At 41.3% G+C, this 25,582-nt stretch overlaps 1 protein-coding gene and 1 long non-coding RNA gene across 6 annotated transcripts in view; one reads left to right on the forward strand and one right to left on the reverse strand.

Annotated features, from left to right (window-relative positions):
- The window catches only part of ELFN2 (extracellular leucine rich repeat and fibronectin type III domain containing 2), a 167,780-nt gene that overhangs the window by 125,642 nt on the left and 16,556 nt on the right, over positions 1–25,582 (forward strand). The window contains exon 1 of one of the 5 annotated variants that reach the window (XM_078376177.1): positions 22,074–22,224. The exons of the other annotated variants lie outside the window; for them this stretch is intronic. The gene's annotated coding sequence lies outside the window, so the exon portion shown is untranslated. Of the gene's footprint in view, positions 1–22,073; positions 22,225–25,582 lie in introns of those variants that run through there. 5 annotated transcript variants of the gene reach the window in all.
- On the reverse strand, positions 724–9,406 carry LOC144583098 (uncharacterized). The gene is made up of 2 exons (XR_013536691.1): positions 1,242–9,406; positions 724–1,157 (listed from the first exon to the last, which is right to left on the reverse strand). It is a non-coding gene; the product is annotated as an uncharacterized LOC144583098 (long non-coding RNA).

The raw sequence follows: 25,582 nt of genomic DNA on the forward strand, positions 1-25,582 counted from the left end.
GTTAATCTTTCTGTGTGGGATGTTGCTCTACAGAGTGTGTGGAGAGTTTGAGTGGTCTCTATGGTTTCTGCTGGTTTCCTTCCCTGCACTCTTCCAAACCAAGCAAGTAAGTTCTCACACCTCCTTTTTAGATCATAACAGAGATATATTCCTGATTTGAATTCATTGTTCATGTTGCCAAGGCAATAGAAGAGCCAGCAAATAAATGAAAATATGCTCACCAGCCCTAAGCAGCAATACAATCATGACAGAGTGGTTGTCTAGCTCTTTCCACACCCTTCCAAGGCAGTTGAGTCCCCCTTCTTTCCTAAAACCAACAGTAACGAACTGCTTGGCAGTCCCATCCTGATAGAGGGCGGAGAATTATGTTAAATGGGAGGAAAGGAATATAGTTTGGGGTTTGAACTTGTTAGTGAGGCCACAGTTGTTTTTACTTTTATCATACACAATGGAGCAAGCTGCTTTGCTTCTTCACAATATGTCATTAAGGTTTATGCATCCGGCCATCACAGAGATCTGTGGTTTGATTGTGGTTCCAGTAGGCCAATGTTTCTACCAACACTTTGTTGACCAGGGCTGGTAGGTTCCCAACTTGTTAGATAGTATAGCTTTTTGTGTCACTTTGATTTTTCATGCCATTAAAGGCTTCACTACCTTAACAGCTGCATGTCTGTCTGCTGTTTGGACAGTGAATTTATTTGAATGACAGATCCCAACACTCCAGTGGTCATGTTACTAGGGAATTTTGAGAGTTATGCTCCCAAGCCCCCTAATTTTGCCAAGTACTATTCAAAGGTTACTTACATGAATAAAACATAAAAGTGCACTCAGTATATGTGTGGAATGATGATTACCTTATCACCATGTGACCACAGCCTACTCCCCAAAATCTGAGATCAGGACTGGTGATTTATGATGAGTCGAATCTTTGAAGCCAAACTGTGTCCTTATGCCTCAGTTTGAAAAACAAAGCAGTAGAAATCCTGGGTTTTGACAGACCAACAGTGTGATCTTCTTGATGTTCACAGAGCTGGGACATGTAGCTGTCTGTGAATGCCAGTTTAAAGATTTGCTGCCCATCCTTCTTTACGAGGTGTTGGGATGTCTTTTGGTTTCAGAACATCTGTGTTGTCAAAATCCTTTCTTTACCACTCCACCTTTGAAGAGAAAGGACCTGTCATGAGAAAGAATTTGATTAGAGAGTCTACAAAGAAAAGCAAGAAAGCAGGAAGTGACCATACTTGCATTCTAGTTCCCAATATTGTTGCATTCTGTGGGAAATGGCTCTGACTTGGGGTGGAGGAAAGAGAAGTGGCTCCGTTGGGACTGTGTGGTGTTTCATTACTTTCATGTCTCCAGTGAGTGTTGACATTCTGCCAAGAAAAAAAGCCAGTGCTCAGCAAAGGTATTCAGACAAGTGCTTCTGATTTATGTTTCCCAGAGATTTTGGGTGAGAGAGCCTTGAATGACCCTTTACCAAACTCAAGGAGCATGAAATTGCTGGTTCTAAAGCCTTTTTTTGTTGTTGTTGAATTGTGCCATTTTGTTCCCTCTTTTATGGTTAGTGCTTTGAATGTGTGGTACTAATGTAACATGGGCAGTACAAAAATAACCCACATATAGTCAACAGGCTGCATTCCTGTCTTAAACAAAGATATTTTTTTCCTTAATTCCCTGACTATCTGGTCAGTATTAACGTCCTGAACCAAAGATATATGAAATAGATAGTGGTTCTCAATAAGTGATTGATGGGATGCAGAAATACTCTGGTGAGAAACTATCAAAAATAACCATCCAATTTAAAACTACTGTTGGAGCCATCATTTTGTGTTTTAGCTATAACAATAACATTTATTTCCAATAACGCTGCGCCAGTTTTTTATTTATCCTCTTCATGTTTTACAGTTGCTGCAGCAGCAAAATTTATATTCAATGGTGGTATAGCAATTTTCATTTGCTAATGGAATTATTATTTTTGTTTCTGTTTATTCCCAATGACACATGTGCAATTTTTAGTTCCTTAGAAATTATCATAAATGATAAATTGAATAATAGAATGCCAGCAAACATATAAAAGTTATTTCTGGGAGAAGTGGACTTTCTTCTTTCTACTGTAGTAGCTACCCTGTCCTTTGGCAGAGTATTGGTGAGGCATATAATTAGAGTAGTATTATACCCAGTGTGGTGGAATAAATAATATTGATGGACTAGAACTCAGAAGACATAGGTTTGAATCCCTGCTTGGCCATGAAACTCATGGGGTGTATATTTGTGTGTGTACAAGGGGCACTGGTAAAATCACTGCTTAAATATCTCACTTACCCTGAAAACCTTATCAGGGTTGCTATAAGTTGGATGCAACTTGATGGCACATAACACACACACAAGATTAGAATATTATTCTTTGGTGTTCTAGTCAGGAAGAACAGTCTTTTTCAGAGTACATACAGTAGGTTTTGTAGACCCTGTTATCTTTTTGCTACATATATTTAACGTGATTCCCTTACTTCCTTACAGCAATCCAAAAACAAAGTGCAGTAATCTAATGAAGGAACTAGCTCTGGACATAGGCAGATTGCCTCTTCTTCATTGCTGAGCTACTGCAATCATTTTCTGTGAATGTCAGGTTAAAGATTTGCAGCCCATTCTCTTTCACCAAGTGATGGGGTAGCTTTTCCTTCTCTCACATAAATATATTCTCTAGGATGGAATCCTTATTTCTGTAGGCCACCTTTCTGCCCAGCCTAGCTTTCTGCAAATATGGTCCAAAATTCTAAGACTAAGATGTTTAGGGTGGTACTCCAAGCCACATCTAAACTTGATGCTGGTTCTCTCTATCTGGTCATTTTTTTCATGGATGCTGCTCTTCCCATTCCACAGGTGTAGCACTGAGAGGGAAAATATATCAACCTCCTTAGGACCAGTTATGAATTATTTACTATGCTGGAATTTGATTTGGTCACAATCTCCCAGACCCAAATGTACACACTGTTGTTTCAGGCTCAGAGACTCCCCATATTCTAGAGGCCCTCTTATGACCAGTCTGTTAAAAAATAATTTCTCCACCTACAAGAAATCTGCTGCAGTCCAAATGCTTGTTTCTTTCTCTTTAGCTCCACTCCAGTTTACCTGATTCCAGTGTGCCTTTTATAGCTTGGCTTTCCCCCAGGAACACAATTCTGGGCTACCTAGTGATGGCGTATGTGTAAACACAGAGTGTTTCAGCATGGCAGTGTGACATCTTGAGAGGTTTGCAGGCACTAACATTTCAGTTGCCCAAGACTTTTGTTTCTGCCTTCTCTGAAGGTCATAGAGTACAGTCGTGCACCTGGATCCCCGTCCATAAGCACTACTGTAGTTAAGACATAACTGTTGGCCAGATCATCCTTTTTTGGACTACAGTTTCCTCAGTCCCCCAGACCAGCATGGCAAAAGGATTTGGGGTGTTGTAATCCAAAAGATAGCAAACTCTGAGAGTTCTCAGCTTTGGAGCATTTTATACAAAAGAGTTGGAACTGTGTACTGGTAAGAACCATTGAAAGTGTTAAAACCAGAATGCAGCAACCCTGTAAAACTATGCATGTATATATTACAAGTGTTAATTAATACAAGTGAAGAGAGAAAAACACATGCTTGCAAAGATTTCACAGGGACTATAAACCAGTGGCAGTGAAAAAAAATTATATATGCAAATTAATGGCATAAATTTGGGGGTTTACTTTGCAAATGTTAACAAGCTCAGTAAAAAAGTGGTTTGTTTCACTCTGCAATTTGATTCCCCCCAGTCATAATTGCGCTTTCAGTATTTTCATTCCCAAATTAATTTTCATTCCCTTTTCTTCATGCACATCCCTTCCTCATTTATTTCTGGTCAGAGAAATCCTAGGCATACTGTTTTGTGTCTTGGGAATAGGCTTCTTTTCTAAGCTTTTCTGAAAACTCTCATGGACAAATATTTACTTTTGGAATAATGTTTCTGAAGGAACATTTGCTGGATGTTTAGGAGTGAGCAGTTTGCTCAGCACTGATGGCTAGTCTGGCATTCACAGGAGCCTTAAAAAGAAGCATAAACTCTAGAAAAGAACTGTGCATACAGGTGCATGCGTCCCCCCCCTTGTGTGTGGCACTGTGTGTTATGTTATTAATATAACACAAATGTGCAAAATACTTTGAAGTACACATTTAACGTCCTCTCAGAATAACTTTGTGAAGCTAATTGCTATATATCACTGTGGTTCCAGGTTCTATCCTAAGTCTGATATTTTGTCCAAATAGGAGGCCATATATGTAGTGTTCAAGTCCTGATATACAATTTATCACACAATGAGAAGCAGAGGACACTTGCATGCTAAATGGATACATTGGTTGTTTGACTGAGGTACATGGCAATATTCTGAAAAGCTGTAGATGTTCACTAAGATGACTCATAGACTGAACAGCTGCATTAGGTGGGAACATGACCCTTTAAGCAAAACCTTAGAATTGTAGCACTGAAAGGGAACTCTGGTTCAATCTGTGAGGATACAGCAGATACACAGCTGAAGTGTTTCTGACAAATCTGTTACAGTGGATCTGGAGAAGTCAGAATGAGAGAAAGAGAGAGTCATTTTTTAGTTTGGAACCAAAGAATAGTGGACCTCACTGAACAGGTTCACCATCAAAAAATTCTTTCATTGATCTGGACCGTGATTGATCGTGCCATCTGATTTGAAACAGTGAATAGATTCATCATCCAGGTTAGCCACTGTGGCTGGTGATTGTAATTTCTCAGGAGCTGTGAATACACTCCAGGTTTTAATCTGCATTTTATAGGAACTCTCCAAGATGTTGAATCTGTTCTGTGGATGGGGTTCAGCACCTCGGACAGCTCCCCTATGGGTATATCATGCAAGGGTGCAGACAAATTCCTTAGTGGATTAACAACATCTGCAAAACTGAAGCAACCAGATCCTACTAAAGATGTGTCCAGGTCAGTATAAAGCATGGACTTCTTTATAACTAGGACCAAGGAAATCAATTTATTACATTAACCATGAGATGAAAATTTTATGATCCCATGAAAATCACTGGGGCATGGACTTCCCAGAGGCCATTAAATAAAATGCTAAGTCCTGGCCAAAAATTGTTGGCTATCATTGTGTTCAAATCATTCCCACAGATTTGTGGGAGGCCTAGTAACAATACAAAAGGAGATACTAAACACATCTTGAATGGATTGTGATTGCGGGGGAGAAAACTGGAACTGGGTGGGAACACTGGCTGTTACTTCAGGCTTAGGAGATGAGGCTGCAGCAAGAGAGACCTCTAAAATTCTTTATTTGGGTCAATTTAAAGGTTGTTTGAAAGCAGAGCTCTGTAGGGATATGGCCCACAATCTTGAAATGTAGGGGTGATGGTGGAATGTGAAACCAAAACATTGAAATAACTGGGATCTGAGTTACAAAAGCAAAGAGACAGTGCCTTTGAAATCTGCATGGTTGGCTCATCCAATATCTGTAGCCATTGCAAAAGACACATATGTTGAAAGTGCATCCTTGCTCTGCAATTATTAAAGGAACAGGAGTACTGTTTGAAGCCAGGGCTATGGTTAATCTTGCTCAGTCATGTTGTAGTTGTGTTTTCTTGCTTTACTATTGGCCTTCTGGGGAACAATCAGATGCAGAGCTTGGAAATGCTATGACTACCTCTTTCCTCTGGCCATACTGGCTTTGAGAATCTGGGTATTTTTTTTAAAAAATTTAGCTTCTGCCCCAAAAGTAACTATTCACAGTCACTATTGAGGCACAGTAGATGGAATGGTGAGGCTAGGAATGGGAAAGCCGCCCCCAAATGCCCACTCAGTTTGGAATCTTGCTAAAGGGTTTTGGTGAATCACTCTGTCTTTCTGGCAATGGGAAAACGTTGGCCTTCTTATTATTTTTGTTACATTTACAGCCCACCTTTCCGCTAGAGAGCTCAAGTGGTTATTTGTGGCCCTACCGCCCTTTTATTCTCACAACAACCCTGTGAGGTAGATCACACTAAAAATGTGACCTATCCAAAGTCACCCAGTGAATTTCATGGCTAAGTGGATTTCGGGTCCAACTTTCTAAGTACAGAGTTGCATTAGTCTCCACTGTTCCTTACCAGTGGCCGTACTGACCAGAGCCTCTGGGAATGTAAGTCCAAACCATGTGGAAGGCTTAAAGGTTTCCCATCCCTGACCTTTTCAGTTTTGTTTAGAGATTAAAGGAATTCACCCTGACACCAAAAGAACAGTACACAATAAAATATGATAATATATAATATTAATTACATTAGGTATGTTTTATTGCTAACAAAACTTCCTCCTCTGCTCTCCCATGATATATCCTATTTAAATTTTTCACTGCTGTGTGTGTCCCTCTGGTTTGTGACATGTCAAAAGTTGTAGTATCTGGCCATGAAGGCATTCCTCCACATGCACATTTTCTGCCTTCTGTTTTTTTCCATCCTTTATTCGATTATTTCTTTCTTCCCTGGCTCTGTTGAAGCCTTCAGACTTCCAGCCTGGAAATGGTCTACACAATGCTGCCAATTTTCAAATGTGCATTTTCTCTACTACAGGTAGCCCAGCAAGGCAAGGAACAGATTAAGTGGTCATCAAGCGAACAGCTAGATTTATTTACCCATTGCTTAGATTGCTTCTGTATAGTACAGAGAAATGCACAAGAAAAAGACAGAGAGAATAATGAAAAGACACATTAGGATAGCTGTTGTGGAGATGAGAGTAAATGCCTTTGCCTGCTGCTTTTTTTTAAAAAAACGGTGTTGCTCATTTCCCACTCTGTATTTTTTTTTCTCTCACACGTCTGCTTTGACTCCTTGCCCATGCTGAGCTGATGAGAAGGAGGACAGTTTTTCTCTTCTTGCTGAGGACAGGCTGGCCAACCAGGTCACTGAATCTTTGCCCCATCTGTTGCTTTCCTCCTCCTCTTCCTTTGAAAGCCACCTCTCTGGCTCACATTTTTGATCTAACCTTTTCTAAAGAAGCCCCTTCTTTCTCAGAGCCCTGCATAAGGACGCTCACAGCAGCAGGACTGCAGAGACACACCCTTCAGTTCTGCTTTTCCCCCAAAACCAGCAGGACCACCACCCCCATCTGTATTGTTTCTGGTGATGTGTTAATTTCGGTTTTCAGGTCTCTGTGTTGGCAGCTAGGAGGGAAAACAGAATCTTGTTTCAATGTGTAAACCAGAGTTGATTGCAAAAGTGACTGCTAGGGGAATAAACATCGAAGAGGGAGTTGTCATTTTTAATGGTGATTCATGTTTCTGGCCATTACTGCGTGCACATTACACCCCTGGAGACCTGGACACCGATAGACTTCACATCATTGCCGCTCCATTTCAGCACTGTGGGCAGCGCTGTCCTGACACAGCTTCCCTTTCTGAGAGAGCATTTTGTATTCCTAGCATCACCGGAGGAGTGAAACATCAATGTTTTTATTGATCAGTGGACCCAAAGGTCAAGAAGTTGAAATTATTAACCAGAGGGAATCTGTTTAGCAATAAAAGAGAAGATTGGTGACGTTTCAAAAAGAATGATGAATAAGTGGCAATAGATGTTCAAAATAGTGATTAGGGGAAATGTTTCCAAATCCTAAAAGAAAATGGCAGGTCTTGGAGCCTGGATGCAGGTTTTGTTCATGGAATTGTCATTTTAAAATTTTAATTAAAGATGAAATATGGAGGTTTTACTACACTAAGAAAAGCCACTGGATTGCACTGAAGCAAATGGCTACACTGGGGTGAACATTTGTGGCTTTCTAGCCAGCAATTCTGTTCTGGCTAGAATTAATGATAGTTGTAGTCTAACCTAGAAGAGGGCAGGTATGAACTCCTGGACTTAAACCTTGCAGATTCCTCAGAAAAATTATCTTTGCCACCTGTAAGCTTCATCACTGTTGTGTCACTGGTTATAGCTACCAGTCTTGCACCAATATTGGTGCATAATGTTGGCATCAGCGTTGGATATGTAGATGCAGATATTTAGGCCAGGAGCAGGAAATCTGTGGACTCCCAGATATAGGCTGGTACCAGGCCCACAAATGGATGAACGTTCCTGGATGTGTGTCAGAGTTTCTTAGCCTTGAACGAAAAGGAGGGGGCTTGCAAAAATGTTTTCTGCCTGCTTTCCTGTCTTGAGCACTGCTTCCTTTCCAATAGAAACAAAATACATCTCTCTATTCATTGAGTGGAAAAGGAGTTCGTACTTTAGGCTATCCTATGCAATCCTCCATGGTTACTGAGAGATTGAACATCACCTAGCTCAGTGGTTCTCAAAGTGTGTGCCATGGCCCCCATGACACCCAGCAGTGCCTTGGGGTGCTACCAAACCCAGCCAGGGGCACTATAGTTCTTCCAGTGCTGTTGCTGTTCCTCTGGTTCCTTCATGCTCTTTTGCTTCCATGTCTGCTCTGTACCCTTGCTGCTACTCCTGCTCCAGGATATGTTTTTTCCCCCAAAAAAGTTAATTGGATATTGAAGTTCTGGATATAATATTAACACAGGCCTCTTCCTGTGAATTAACTTAATAGCAAAAATACACACATGAACCTCTTTCTCTCCGTCTTATCCACATAGCATAATTTGGTTGACTACATTATGCCATAATCTCGTATACAATGTGATCCCTGATCGCCTGGAGTTTCTTTTGGAGCCAATCCAGAACAACAGCCCAATGACAGTAAAACAGGAGGTTCAGGGAGATGCCTTGGTTCCTTTTTAAAGGCGAAAGCTGGGATAGATAGATAGACAGACAGACAGACAGACAGGCAAATAAATAAATAAATAAATAAATAAATAAATAAATAAATAAATAAATAAATAAATAAATAAGCAAGCAAGCAAGCAAGCAAGCAAGCAAGCAAGCAAGCAAGCAAGCAAGCAAGCAAGCAAATACATACATACATACATACATACATACATACATACATACATACATACATACATACATACATACATACATACATACATACATACATACATACAGTGGTGCCTCGCTTAACGAGTGCACCGTTTAACGAAGAATCTGCATAGCGACCTGTTTTTTGGGGTCGCTAATGCGATCACATTGCGATGTTTAGATAGGCTAAACATCGCATTGCAATCATTTCTGCACCCGGCGGCCATTTTGGGAACAGCTGATCGGCGGTTCCAAAATGGCTGCCGGGTGCAGAAAATGGCTGCCCACACCATTTTCGTGCCCTGCCCTCGCTTACCGAGGGCGCGAAAATGGCGGCGCTATGGAGAAACTTCGCAGAACGGTGAGTTTAAGAGCCATAGGAACACATTAAACTAAGTTTAATGCGTTTCTATGGCGTTTTCCGTTCCGTATAGCGATGTTTCCCCATAGCGATGGTTAATCCGGAATGGATTAACCTCGCTATGCGGGGCACCACTGTACGTACGTACATACGTACGTACGTACGCACGCACGTACGTACGTACGTACGTACGTACGTACGTACGTACGTACATACATACATACATACATACATACATACATACATACATACATACATACATACATACAGTGAAGTAGCAGAAGAGAAGAGAGACACTGACAATGAACAGGATTTGGAGAAAAGTCAGTCTTATCACATGGACTTTCTTAAGGATTTAGTTTATGCTCAGAAAGTATCATTTAGGGCTAAAAAGACATCAAAAGACAAGTGTTTTTGGCAAGCCATACCAGCTACACAATTGGCAAATGGAAGGAACTGCTGGATAGGTCCATGGCTTATGTCTGTGGCTGCAGAGCCAGAGGCTGGGAGTTCTATTCCCCCAGTGCCTCCTTGACAGGGACTGGACTTGATGATGGGTCCCTTCTGGCTCTGCAGTTCTAAGATGATGATGAAGAAAAGAATATAACTATTGCTTTGTGCTTCTGCCATCTTATAGATGTTGTAGAGCTAATAAAGTGGACTGAGGAGTGTATGTTTTTCATCACAGGCCAGTGGCTTATAGAATTCATAGGTAAAAGTTGACGGGTGGGGGGGGGTCATAATTAACATTTTTTAAAAAGAGATTATCATCAAAGTTCCTAACTACGTTTTTTTGGGCCTCAGGACAAAAACTGTACCTAATAGTTTCGGAAGAGTAGCTTTCCCAGTTATGTTGTTGATGCATTATTTAGCGCCACCTTTTCAAACAAAATTCTGAAGACTTGTCTGAGAGATTTGTTTATTGGGGGGGTGTATCTGCACAAAATGTAAACTGTTAGCACAGAATGATGAAACTGGTCTCATCCGATGGCCTGTCACTTGCTTAAATAACTGTATGCCTTGTTCCAACTGGAGGGTCAGCTTCAAGGACTCCTCATCAAACTTCACTTTCCTCTGAAAGATTGTAACGGAAATTGTAGCAGTGAATAGGGAAGTGTGCCTGAGAACTGCTGTTTGCATTGAGATGAATATTTGTACAGGATGGAAATATCTTTTTCATTTAGAAGCGGTCAAGGACATGTTTTATGTTAATAGATCTGGGAATAATCATCCTGTAGAGTGTGGCAGAGCTATTGGTTTTTGTACTAAAGAAACAGGAAGACGGGACTGGGCATGTGCATGGATTTGAAGAATACTTTTGTGAATGGGTTTTTTAGAAACATTTCCAAAACAATTTTCTCCTCCAAACCTTTGTCCCATCTGCAAACTGGAGAGGCTTGTTTAATGCTGACCATTGAGGGCTAGAAGTTCCAGGGCTGAAGGGAACCGTTTTGCTGCTTGGGTGTAAGTGGTGAAAGACAAAGGACTGGGTTTTACAGCTAGTAGATGAAGCTGCAAGGCTGCACAGTTGCTTTTGGAGGCTAGTGGTTCTCTATCTGGGTGCCTACTTGATGCCTTCTCTTCAGCATACATTTCCAGAGAGCCTCCCTCCTGTGTTTTTGAGAGCTTGGAAAGGTTGCTTCTTGGGCTATAACTCCCAGAATCCCTCATACAGCTCCAGGATCAGGCTCCTCATCTCATTTTCACTTGTGGAGATCTTTCCCCTGCTACTGATTTCAGGTGCATGACATGAAAAGCAGATCTGAAAGAGAGCCGGGCAGAAAACTACCACACATCTGGCATGCAGTCTTCTGGATGCCACAATGGCTTTGTGGTACATCTGCTCTTCTACTCTACTGAGAACTTGGAAAAGCTTGGAAAACTTGTATAAAGAAGGTAGTACCAGTCCCTCTACTGCTCTACCAGCATGGGAATATGCCATGCTATATAGGGGATTCTGGAAAAGAGGGGTGTTGTGTGAGAGAGATGTGTCTACTGTTACCTAACAGCCTGTCCCTTAAAAGCTTGTCCTCAGACCTGCTACCCCCCTGGGAAGTTCAGAACATGAAACAAAATAAGGGCAGAGAAATTTGATGGAACAAGAGATGAAGAGAAAGAAGCGGATAATAACTCAGTGTGAAATGGCAGATCTGTTGTTTTCACAAGTGGAGGGCATTTTTCAAGGGGTTATGGAGCGAGTGACAAAAGCAGTGTTAACTAAGTGATGGCTCTGCTTATACGGGATTGAGGTCAGGAATTGATGCCCCTCTTTCTGGCTAACCAGTATCATGTTTCCAAGTGGCAAGTGGAGTTCAGCCTGAGACCTGAGTCACCCTGTCATACTTCCCTGAAGGGTTGCAAGTTGCCTTCTCTCCCAAGTGGTGATTACTGAGAGGCCCCAATTCCTTTACCATCATCCCATCTCCATTTGTGCTCTTGTTAATGGCTGTGCTGGCATTCCTGTGAGCAACAACTACCATATGTAATCAAATGAAGCAAGGTTTTTCTTAAAAAGAACAGAACAGAATGAATGGTGTCAACAAAGAGGGAAAGCATCCTCAGTGCTTCTCAAGCTGCAAAAAAATAACTGACAGGGAAGGCAGAAAGAGAAAAAAAGACAAGTAAAAAGAAAAAGGAAGGAAGAGGTGGAATAGAAAAAAAACAGATGAAGAGAAATTGAGATGGAGGATGCTAGTGAGAGAAATATTGTGGAGATGAAAAGAAATTACCATACACCAGGATCCTGTTATTCAACCTAATTTTCAAAGGACTGCAGCTGTTGCACTGAGATAATCTGTTAATTATAACAGTCATTGTATTTTGGCAAGGGAAGAAGTGAGGGAAACACAGGCTATAAAGCAAGTTGAGCTGTGCAAGTAGGGGCGGGGGAGAGAGGACTGTGTCAAAGCGTTTGTCAGGTGTTTGCTTCCTGGTGGGTGGTGGGAGTGTGCATGACGGGGAGCCCTTGAAAGGTGCACAAGCCCTTCCCGTCTAGTTGTAGAAAATGGGGAGGGGGAGAGAGTACAGTACATCTGCAGACATTAATAAAATGTGTCTGTGGGCACAGGTGGAAAGGTGGATAGATTTAGCCTGTGCACCAACAAGATGAGGCTGATCAACACAGCAATCTACAAAATCCTCCAGATTTACAAACGTATGCTGCCATCCTGTATATGCTTAGGAGCAACCTCCATTTAGCCCATTGAGGAATGGCCTAAAAACACCATGTGAAGCGAGGTGGGATTCAAATACATGGTATTTTGAGTTTAGCTCAAAAAGTGTGTCTCTGTTTCACTCCCCAATCCAGAACTGAAAATTCTGGTTTTGATGCATCCTCATAGATGCACACCTAAGGAAAGAGGGCAGAACCTGTGTCCCTTTTAAAACTACAACTCCCATCATCCCTGACTACATGACATGGTTTAGGAGCTGATGGACATTACAATCCAGCATTTGGAGAACTATAGGTACCCTGGCTTTGATCTAAGTCCTCTTCTGCCATATGTTTATGCACAACATTCACCCTTGCATCTCTGCATGCCCCCTAATCATGTACTAATTTACCCTTCTGCCTGATTAAGGAAACTCACATAAAAAAAGTTAGTCTTTAAAGGGCCACCATGTTTTTGTCTTTTTTTACTCTTTATTTTTATTTTGTTTTCACCTATAATTTACCCTTTTCATACTAGACCATATGTGTTCTCAAAAGGAAAAAGCAAAGCGTGCTGCTTATATACTGTCCCACTCTCTGGGAAGTTTACAAGTTAATTATGCAGGCTACACATTGCCCCCCCCCCCAGTGAGCTGGGTAGTAATTCTACTGACCTCGGAAGAATAGAAAGCTGAGTCAACCTTGAGCCGCTACCTGGGATTGAACCGCAAGTCGTGAGCACAGTTTTGGCTGCAGTACAGCAGTTTAACAGCTGCGCCACAAGGCTCTGTGGTTTAAGGTAGGTAGGTAGGTAAGTAGGTAGGTAGGTAGGTAGATGATAGATAGATAGATAGATAGATAGATAGATAGATAGATAGATAGATAGATAGATGATAGATAGATAGATAGATAGATAGATAGATAGATAGATAGATAGATAGATAGATAGATAGATAGATAGATAGATAGATAGATAGATAGATAGATAGATAGATAGATAGATAGATAGATAGATACTCTGCATCCTACTGTTTTTCAGATATAGATGGCGTCATTAAATCATTAAAATACTTTTTCACATTCTGGATTGTGTGTCTCCTCTGTTGTTCTATACAGTTTCCAGCTTCACTGAAGCCTTTGCAGATGCGGTTGGGCGTGTGCACTGAAGCCCCATCTGCCAAGGCTTGTTTGATTAGGGCGAGTCTCTCTTCATATAGATATTGCTTTCCTCATACTTAGTATGTGGTGACAGTTGGGCACCAGGGAACGTTGGGCCTTTCCCTGTATCCCGTTAAACTTCACCAAGGATATGTGAAAATTTAGTTTTGTTTGGTTTTCAGTATGACATTCATAAATGTCTTAATACACAGAATGGGGTGGAGGGAGAATGAGACTGGAAAACTCAAAGGTGGCATGAAGCATAACTGACAAATTAGTCCACTGTGGCCAACGGCTTTGAGTGCTTTAATTCTTCAAAGGCTGCATTTGAATCCATGTACATTCAAATCCATTTAGTGCTGAATCAGGATTGCCACCTTGCGTCCCCCGACCCCCGAAAGGCTCTGCAACTCAGCCAGGTACACTGTAGTCCTCTGAGAAAATATTCACTTTGGTTGGTGCAGATGGGTGAGAATTTTATCTTAGCTCATTTTTGAAGAATGTACCAATATTTGCAAACTACATAGTTCACGTGGAAAGAGCTTGGGGATTTAAAAACAACAAAGCCCAGGTGAAAAAAGAAAACTGATATTCATCCCTGCCATTCCCTGTTTTGGGCTACAGTTTGCAGAATCCTGGGAGTTGTAGTCCACAAAAATAACTTTCTGCTTTCCCCTCATAATAACATTGCCACCACCACTTTTGCCTAGTTCATTAACTTCCCTGTAGCGAGCTTCCCTCACTTAGCCTACTAAATCCTTTGCCCATCTGGGCTACATCTTGGTGGGGGCTGCGGGGAAGGATGGAGTGACTTGCTAAGTACCCTGCTCCCTTCAGGGAGAGAGTGACGCACACTGATTTATTAGTGATAACCGTTTGGATGGATTCCATAATCTCCCCGCTGAGCCATCCCGTCTCTTCTCCTGCCCTGGTCGTGGGCCTGCCAACTAGACCAGGGAAACTGCAAATCCTCTTTAATCTTTAATAATGATATTAATATGGATAGTGATTTTTGTTCTTTGCAAAATAAAAAGATAGCTCCTGCCCTGATTGGGAGATGGCTGATACATGAAAGATCTCCTGGTTGGTCTTATACCTGGCACAGAAGAGATTTTACCTTCTAAAGCTCTTGCCTCTGTTTCAAGGCCCCTGATCGACTACATTTATCTCCTTTGAATTTCAGTCTTTCTCACTGTCTAATGAATTCAGGACCACGTCATTGAAGGGAGTATATTTATATGAAGTTGTTTTACATATAGTTACCTTTGGTTTTGAAAGGTTTGGCTTGGTAAAGATTTTCTCCTAAGATTAGAGATGGTGATGGTGGGGTGACATTCCTTGTTGTGTTTCTGGCTTGGAAAGTTACTTATAAAAATGCTATCTATAGTTACTTCCAGAGCAGTAGCCATATTTTTCAGTAGTCTGTTCCAGCAGAAGCAAAAAATTACAAATAAAAATTTTAATTCTGTAATATCACGTTGTTATGCCTTTGTTATTGGAAAAAATGAGTTATTTTTTATTTGTAATTTGGATAGCTCCGTGAGTTAGGTATCTGGCTGCAGAGTCAGAGGCTGAGAGTTCAGTTCCAAGCTGTGCATTCTGGAAGAGTCAGCCTGTGTGGCCTTGTGCAAGCTGCACAATCCCAGAATACTCTCAGAAGAAGAGAGTGGTAAAGTGCTTCTGAGTACTTTCTACCTGGATACCCTTGAAAAGGATGACCATCAGTTAGAATTAGAGCTGGGGATGACTCACCATTTTGGTGAATTGTTCTGCTTTGTGAGTCGTCAAAAGTTGACGAGTCACAAAGCACGAAGTTGCCCCCATGAAGTGAGGAATAACAAAGTTATTAATTGATTCGTGGGAGTTATTAAAAAAAACCCTGCCCCACCCCCCTGCTGCCACCCCCCCCACCGCACCGCTACAGGGAATCCAGGCTGCCCTTTGCAAAGATGGCAGCTCCAGTTTCCCTACCCTAAATGACACTGCAGCTGCCATCTTTGCAAAGGGCAGCCAGTCTCCCTTTTTGCATGCCATGGCTGCGGAGGCCAGATGGAGACCTTGGTGGCGGTGATTATGGTAAGGGGGTGTCAGTGTGGGGGGGGCTAAGGTAGATAGAGGAAGGAGGTGGGTTGTGGGGGTGAGTGGCTGCTTATTGGCCCGTCGATTAGTTGATCAGCGGCCAGTAGGCAGAATGGTGGTTTGTTTTTTTTACAATGGACGAATATAAACAGCAAAATATTCGTTAATCCATATTCATCGTGACTTAAAATTTGACAAACACGGATCAATGAATATTTAATGAATTGGCTATTTTTGTCAGAAAAGCTGATCCGTTTTTATATTTGTCCCCATCTCTAGTTAGAATTAACTTGAGGGCTCACAATTAATTAAATAGTGCTGACAGTCTACTATATATTTCAATCACCAAATTAATGCTTTCCATCTTTTGGCCTCTTGGATACAGTATTTCAGATATGAACCTCCAGAGGCCCCAGAGATCATGGGCGATGATGTGGGGTTCAGGGAGACATCTGAATGAATAAATCAATTTGTTTTATTCAAATCTGTGCACAACTAGTCTCCTTCAGTTTTTATCTACATGTAGAGATTCATCTCAACCCAGTTACAAAAGCAAGTTGCATAATAATGGAGGATTCACCTGCCACCATTAAGAAAACTACATGGATGAAGTTATAGACTAAAACAAGAAGGAGCAATACAGAGCTTTTGAAACTAAATTATTTATTTTGAGGGTTTACAATGCCCACAATAATTGGCTATGGTAGATGGTATCTAGTCCTGTGGTCTTATGGAGGGATGATGAAACTTTGGGTCTTTGCAGATCCAAGGCCACTCCCACCGCATGTTGAAGGCAACACTTTGGTCTCCATATCTGGTGACAGATTTGGGTCAGCAGATTTTTCCGTGGTTGGTACTGTAGCCTCTGGGATGGTGATGCACCCAGCCACCTGTTAGAAGAACTCTTCTCTGCTGGAGAAGAAGCATCTTTGGCCCTTCCTAACTCTCTTCCAGACAGGAGGGCTATGGATTAGGACTCAATTGCTCTCCCAGTTTCAATTGCAAGCACAGTCTACACGAACATGGCTGTCCCCACATGTTTCCCTCTTCAGTGCACATAGCACTTAACAATACCCGACAACAAAATAACATCTAAAAGAGCTGTTCAAAATCAGACTCACAGACATGAAAAAGGCAAGAACAAAATGAAAGGGGAATTAAAAACAACGACAACCCACCAAACAAATGGAAGCACCCACAGACCGATCATGCATGTCTGATGCTTGATAGATCGATAGATAGATCAATAGATAGATAGATTTGATTTGATTTTTATACCACCTATTAGTGTAATGATAAACTGGAAGTGCACAAAGATTAAAACATTAGTCAAATAAGAGAAAGTGTAGCCAAAGGCAGTTCTCTGTGACGGCAGGACAGGGAACATAAAATAAAATGAGGTTGGTGTGGAAAACCTTCCTGAAAAGTGACATTTTAAGTTGTCTTCTGAACATCATCATCGTCACATGCCATAAAGTCTGTTCTGACTTATGGCAACCCATTCAAGGGTTTTCTAAGAAGAGAATATTCCGAAGTGTTTTCCCAGTAAACTTTTTCTAGGGGTATCTTGGGACTGTGTAGCCTGACCAAGGCTACCCAGGCTGGCTGTTTTCCTGAGAGGCACAGTCGGGAGTCAAACTGGATACAGCTGGATACCTAACTCACTGCTATATACTCAGTTACTAGTGAGAATAATGAATACAAATAGCAAATTAATGAAATGACTGATTGTTGATATCAAATAGGGAGCTGATGCATTATATATGCAACGTCAGGGAAAGGTGAATGATAATGAACACCTGACAACATATTATGAACAAGCAAATAACAAATTGCAAGTTGATGAAATAACTGGGAATTGAAGAATAGTCAATTTTTCCTGATCACAATCCAAGGAAAGGTACATGTATCGAAGTCCCATTGAAACCAGGGAGGCTTAAAACACAATGGTATTCGTGTCTTCTTCAAAAGAGCTAAGTTCAGTGGGGCTTTCTCCCAGTGCAGCCTGCAGCGAACTGCGATCACTAAAATGGAAAATTTCCTTGTTTTCCCAAGAGGAGGGAGGAAGAACCAAATAATGAATTGCACAACAAATCTGTAAAAAAACAGGTGCCTGGTTTGCAAATTCCAACACAGCAATTAAAGAACAATGCACTGGCAAATAGGAAGAAATAAGCAATATAACAGGCAAGCAGTACTTCATGCCACACTGATGCATTTAAAACATTCCATTTCCAGGCTGTGTTTGCCTGTATTATTCATTGGCAAATCTGGGAATGTCACAAGACTCTCTGAGAAACAGCATTCATGCAGCATACCCATGGCAGGTAGTTTAAGGCAGAGACAGGTAGCCAGTATAGAGAGCATTAGAAGCCACACAAAGGAACCAGGTAATATTGTTTGATAACCAACAACCATGGATGGCACAGGTGCCCCTGAAGGTAGACGTCTGATCTGAGCATGGGCATCAAGCAGAAGAACCGGAAAGGCAGAGCCTTGCAATCTTTCGGCTTGCTCTGATATCCCTAAGGCCTCCATCTGAGCACTGGGTAGATTTTGTCAAGCATAAATGTCTAATGGGGAGACTCTTAGCACCGTTTATGCGACGGTAGAATACGTGCCTGCTTCCTAATGCCCTCATTCCCTGGGGGTGGGGGCTGTCACGCACAGCTGCACGCACGTTGCCCCTTTCCAAACGTGCAAATCTTTGAGAAACCAGTTTGCTCTCCATTAGCTTCCTTGTGTCTTGAGCCACTGAGTCTGCCATGCAGCAGCTACATTTTGAACAGCCTGTCTTCATGGGAGCTTCCCTCTGGTCCAGATATGTAGCATTTTAGTGTCAGAGCTTAAAGGTAACTAGATACAAACAACAAAGCGACTTCTAAGTAGTTCTCCCTCCTAGTAATAAAGATGTAACTACACCACCTGATAACAGTGACTTAAGGAAAGAGAACTTCAGGGCTGGATTTTGGTCCAAAAGTGAAGAGGTGCTGTCCTGCTCTGACTATGGGCCACCTATGGCTAATGTCACTCCCACGCAAAAATAGCCTAATTGCCTCTTCTGGCCTTTGGAACAGTAAATATAATTAATTCCTTTTTTAAAATTAGATTTTCCAGCTCTGCTTATACATGCAGGAAAAGTACCAGAGGAAAGAAAAGAAGTAACAGATGTCCTATCAGATCAAATTTTGTGCATTTTTCAGAGGTTGGGAATATTTCTTTTGTGGACAACAATTCAGGAGGACTAGGGGATTCTGGGAGTTGTAGTTAAAACAAATTGTGTTTCTAAACTTTGATATCTTTCCATTGCATTACCCTCAGCCACATGTATTATCCCCTTCTACTATGGGGATTGGCAACATGGGTGCCTTCCAATCCGTGCAGATTTCAGAAATGTCAGAGATCAAGAGCCGCCTTATTCTGTTTCAAAGTATAATGGTTTCCACTCCTGGAAGGAACTGTGGGGATTATAATTTTCTAAGGAGATTAGAAAAATAGCTGAACCTTTCGAAAAGAACAGTCGCTAAGAATACCTTGGAGGAAAGCCGCAACACTTAACAAGGATTATTAAATCAGGTTTTAGTGAACTGTGTAGGTAAGGTCTGAAATAAATGACTAACCTATGGTCATGTGATATGGAACAAAGCATCATACTATGTCCACTTGATCTCTTCTTGGCAGTTGGTATAAATCCAGAGGTATCAAGCCCATGGTTTTGTATTCGACATCATTTCAGGTGGATTAACTGATTCACCCCAGAGCTTGGGAGAAGTTACTTTATTGGATGTCAACTTCCAGAAATACTCAGCCAACACTGCAGATATCTGACTTTTACCTTCTGTCTATGCCTGCGGCTTCTGCCATGGACCTTGATTGAGAGTGGTGTGCATTTTGACTTCACGGGAAGAAAGCAAAGAGAGAATGATTACTATAAACCCAAGTGCTTTACTAGCTATCCAGAGAAGCTGCAGCCAAGTGCAAGAATCAGCATATCTCCTGGCCAGTCCTAAGGGCACTGAACTGCTTCTTCTCAATACTGGCATCATGCTGGCTGGCTTGTCCATTATAGTGGGTGCTTTTCTTTCTCCTCCTCCTTAATATGCAGTCTCTTTAATGGCATTAGTTGAGGTGCACAGCATAGGAATGGCATAGCCCACCTTATAATTAAGGGTGAACAAATCTGTGAATTTCACTTTCAGAATGTTTAAAACCACAACTTCTTTTTGTCCCTTTTATGATGCAATGTGCACATTTTATATCAAAATGGAACCAAATGAAACTCTCACCCATGGTCATTGGCCAAATTTGTATGTGGAACTGTTTCCTGCACAAAGAAAACTATGTTGTACCTACCTCCTGTGCAAGTGGTCTTAATGAGGAGCCAGACGGAAACCCCATGTGGTCACTCTAATTCTGCCTCACAAACATGGCTGAACATGGGTTTAAAGGCAGACTTTAAAGAGCTGAGCATTCCAAGCACTCTGCCTGAATGGAGAAATCTGTCAGCATCATTTTCTCCACATGCCATTTGTTACAGTCTCACGTTCTTTCTTTTCCATCTATAATAGGCAGAAATTATGAAACTACTTTATGGAACTGAATGATGTTCTCATCTATATTATGAGTCTGTTGCTTTCTCTCTCTCTCTCTCTGACAAACACACACACTTTTTAAGTGACCATTCTACAGCTAATATGAACTCTGTAGTATGAAATCACGAGTACTGTACAATAATTTTGCTATCCTTAAGAATCACAAACTTCATTCCCCCCCCCCAAAAAAAGCTTGGTTCGTCCTTCCAAATCCTCCTCATTTATCTTTCCTGCCTCCTGCTCCCTACCCACGCCTCCTAATTTTCTTCTTTTCTCTTCATTTTGGATGACTAAATGTTCAACCGTCTCTTTTTCCAACTTGATTTTGTGATCCTTTAATCCCGCTGCCCTACTAATTCTAGAGACCCAGATCAGTACAGATCTGTCCTTCTACAGATTAAGTTCCTTAATAATAATAACAATCATGCGCCATCAAGTCAATTCTGACTTTTGCTGACCTTTTTCAGGGGTTTCCAGGTAGAATTTACTCAGAAGTGGTTTACTGTTCCCTTCTTCTAGTGGCGTCCTGCGACTGTGCAGCTCACCCGAGGCTGGCTCTACTTCCAAGAGGCACAGCAGAGCATCAGGCTCACAATCTCCAGCTCTGCAGCCAGATAGCTAAATTACTGAGCTATCTAGTCAACCAAATTTTCCTAGGGGTCTGCATTTTTCTCTTCCTGCCTTTTCCTTCCTTCATATTTTTTTCCTGCTATTTACAACTTTATAATGGAAACTGAGTTTTGCTATAGCAGGAAAGACTTGATGTCCTTCTGAAAACAAACACCTCCACCCTCGAAGAAGTAGCTGTATTTTATTTCTTTGTTTGGACATCCTGCAGTTTCAGTCAGTGGTATCTGCCTATGAACAGTAGATGGGCTGTTTTTCAGAAAGGGGTGTACTGGAACTATGATAGAAATTGTATAAGCTTTGCTATACTTTTGTGTCCAGTTCACTTGGTGTTTGAGGACATGGTTAAATCCTATACTTTTCTGAGCTGGTGGACATTATATTTCCTTCTTTGTCTAGATAGCATTTTGGCCCCTCATTTTTTAGAGTTTTTTTTTTTTAAGCTGAACATCTTTTATTTCAAAGTGCCTAAAACAAGGACATCCAGAAATATTGGAGTTTGATAGATGGAACATATTTAAGGATGTACTGTAAATCTTTCTGTGAGTAAGCGGCATAAACTTACTACAAACTGAGGTGATGTTTTATAGAGCATTATTAAGTAAAGGTGAGCAAAATTATATATTCCTTTTAGGTAAATGAATATCTCCTTTCCCAGTTTTCCTTGTCTGGCAGCCTTTCTGGAATATTTTGGCTGTGTTTTCAATAATGTGAGCCAGTATCCTATTTGGAATGGAAGAGCAATTGGGTAAGTGTTCCCTTGCTCTGGCAGACACTCCCACCATCACATGACTGATTGCGCAACCTGATGCCCATCCAAATCTCAAAAAGAGGTGTGAGACCAGAGGCACAAAGAGGAGCCTGCCAGATTTGGGAGAATGCGTATACAATTAGTCTTCTGTGGTCATGTAGCTTAACAATTGAGTTGATTTAGTTGGTTTGTTTTCTAATATTTTGTTAGCCACCTTGAATGCCTTAATTAGGAGAAAAACAGCATACAAGTTAAAATAACGAGTAAAATAAAATAAACAAGATGCTGGCCATGGTTTCTAGGGGACAGTGTGAGCGTTTGTGTCCTGGCTCCCCTTTTTCTTCAAATAAATTGATGGACTTCTTAGGTTTAGAAATCAGAGTCACATTTATTGGATTATTCAACAAACAACCTATATTTACAAATGTATTCCAACCATTGTCTCCCTCTAACAACAGGTTAGGAGGGGGTTTCCAGTCTTCAACTTTGAACGGAATAGTTTCCTGGATATTCCAGGGACCCGGCCAGTCCAGGATACAGTCTGCATTCAACAATCGTTCATTTTCTCCTTCCAATAAGGGTACTGTATCTTCATCCCGGTCATCTGTCCGTATTGGATCTCGAAGGGAGGCATCCTCCAAAGTCTCCTGAAGGACCTCTCTGCTGCTGCTGCATCATCATCCATTCCAATCTCTTTCTCCTTTCCCTCTCAACTTTCTCCTTTTCTCCCTCAACTTCTTCCCCCACTCCTTCATCTCCCACTCTCCCCAATAAGAGGGTTTAGGTGTACATTCACTGCATCTCCGGGCATCAGCCTCCTCTCTTGGGACCTTTAGCTTCTCTACCTTGCCATATCCACTCCCAACCTCTTGGCAAACTGTCTTCCGTCCTCCTTATATCTCCTAACCCCGCCTCCACTTCTACCCAGAGTTGTCATTCTCTTCCCGCCAAGATCTTCCTGCCTTCTCCAACAGACATTCCCCTCAGTTTCTCCTCCACACCTCCAGGGTTTTGCTCAGGTGGTCTATACTTCCTGGGAGGGGTGGTGTTTGCACCTCCTTGTCGGCAGAGAGTGGGAAGGACAGCGCTCCCGTGAGAGGGGCCTTGCTATCACCCACAGCCTCAGAGAGAGTCAAGTTGCTCCAGAGAAAATCTGCAAGATAGCATTCACAGTCTTTGATTAAGCAGTTCTACTTACCCAATAATGTACAGAAGTCTAGCATAGGTATTTTTAGAGACTTGGAGAATGGATAGGGTTTGAATAGATATTCGATTATAGTATGATGGAAACTCTTTCCCCAAATACCCTTTTTTTTCATGAATGATTTCACCAAAAGCTTCCTCCCTCTTCCAACTGACCCAAATTTAAAATGTGTACCTTGAGGCCAAATTGAGATCCTACTTGGCTCAAATCCAATTATAAATGATTTATAGAGTAAGGATGCAACATCATTGACATGAGACTCTGCTTTATGTTATGGTATGTGAGACTGACAGTGCAATAGGATGCATGTTTATAAAGGGATTTAGTTCTAAGTAAGTGTATATAGAGTTATAGTTCTGAAGACAATTCAGCTATATTGTATATTCATCTAGTAGTATATCCACACATGGCCGTGACATCCCTCTAGGGCAGGCATGAAAACTGTACAGCCCAAGGCCTTCATGAAGCCTGCCAAGGCCCCTAGTGCATCTCCCTTGGACCTCTAACTTCTGCCTTAGCAAATATGAAGTCCAGCCTAAAAAGGGACAGTCGTGTCCCAGAAGCCTCCAAGAAGCACAACTAAGTGTTGTAAGCAGAGATGGGGACGAATATAAAAACGGATCGCTTTTTCCGACAAATATAGCCAATTCATTAAATATTCATTGATCCATATTTGTGGGTTCCAGAGACCCCCATGAATACAAAGGGACAATATTCACCCATTTTATTCATAATTCGTATTAAACCCCCCCCCCAAGAAACCCACACAATTCACCCACTGGCCACCGAACAACTGAGTGGCAGCAGAAAGGCAGCCACCAGCTCACACAGCCATCCAATACCACAGCCTACCACCCCATTCCTTCCTTTCCCTACCTTAGGCCCCACACCACCCCATGCCACCCCCACCGACACCCTCTTACCTTAATCACTGCTGCCTAGGTCTTCTGGCCTCAGAGACACGCATGTAAAAATGGAGACTGGCTGCCCTTTGCAAAGATGGTGGCTAAAGCTTCGTTTAGGGTAGTGAAGCTGCAGCTGCCATCTTTGCAAAGGGCAGCCTAGCCTGCCTTGAGGGAATCCAGTCTGCCCTTTGCAAAGATGGCATCTGCAGCTTTGCTACCTTAAGTGAAGCCACAGCTGTCATATTTGCAAAGGGCAGCCAGTCTCCCTTTTTACACGCTGGGGCTGAGAAGGCCTGATGGAGACCTCGGCAGCAGCTGTAAAGCTAAGGGGGTGTTGGTGGGAGTGGGGTGGGGGCTAAGGTAGGGAAAGGAAAGGTGTGTGGGGGTAGGCTGTGGGGGTGTCTGGCTATGTGTGTGTGGATGGCTGCCTATCGGCTTCTGATCAGCTGATCAGTGGCCGATAGGTGGAATGGGCTTCTGTGTCGTGTTGGTAAAGTCTCCTGGGGGAAACCAATTTGTGCGCAAATAATGGATGTTTGATATCCAATCTTCATCAAAGTTGGCAGGTGTGTTGGGGAAAGACATAGGATGCTTCTTTGTGATTCTGGAGTCTCTAAATACCTGGGAGGAACTTTCCTGCAGGGTCCTTTTTGTGACCATATAACTCAGGGGTCCATGATCCAATGTTCACTAATCCTTCTGGAGTTGTAGAAAAGCATCTGAGGAAGCTTCCCTGCAAATTTGGTGTCTCTAGGTGGTTGTGGGCCAGTGTTATAGCCATTTAAAGTGTAGACAAATCGACGGATCAATCCATTGATTCATCGAAGAATATTAATATATTTGTATTTGTTGACCTGTTAACCTTCATGAATAACGGATCAAAATGAATTGCCATTTTTTTATTTGTCCCCATCTCTAGTTGTAGGATATTAACATGCACCTAGCAGCTTTAAAAGGACCTGAGTGCCTTCCTCCTCCATTCTTTTTTTGTTTTCATTGAAAAGGTGCAGGATTGTCCCTCCATGGCCAACATGCAACAGATATCTTTTTAAGAGTTTTTCAATAATAATAATAATAATAATAATAATAATAATAATAATAATAATAATAATAATAATAATAATAATAATAATAATAATAATAATAATTATTATTATTATTATTATTATTATTATTATTATTATTATTATTATTATTATTATTATTATTATTATTATTATTATTATTATTATTATTATTATTATTATTATTATTAATAATATTAAAGTGTACAAATGGCAAGCACTTTCAGAAAAGACAAAAATAGGAAAATAGGCCTCTGGACCTTGTGCAAAAGCCAAGAAAAATAGTGAGTAATATTTTTATTGGATCACAAAGATATTTAAATATTAAATGTTATACATATCATTAAATATATCATTAAATATGTTAGTATGTGATATTTAAATATTTTAGTGATACAAGAAAGGGCCACTTGTTTTTAGATTTCATAAAGGAAGAATTTTTCTTCTCTGCTTATATGGTTTGAATGCCTTTTCTCAGATGATGCTGAGACAGTGCCTGTGAGCTTCCTGCTTCTGATATATTCTTCCCATTATGTGTAAATTTAAGCAATAGATTAATTTACTCATATAATATATCCATATACCTTTTAAACTGTAGTCATATTGCAAAAGAGTCTTGCAGATTTGCAGTTTGTGTGGGGTCTGTATGCTGATGCAGGCGATGTTCAGGGGTAAGTTCACAAGAGCAGACTAGAAATTCAATCAAAGAAGCAAGTCCTTGGATAAGGTGGGAATTCGGGCAAGGAGCTGGACCTCCCAGAGATC

Source organism: Pogona vitticeps, chromosome 5 (assembly GCF_051106095.1).
Source record: "Pogona vitticeps strain Pit_001003342236 chromosome 5, PviZW2.1, whole genome shotgun sequence".
In the NCBI taxonomy this organism is placed as follows: domain Eukaryota; kingdom Metazoa; phylum Chordata; class Lepidosauria; order Squamata; family Agamidae; genus Pogona; species Pogona vitticeps.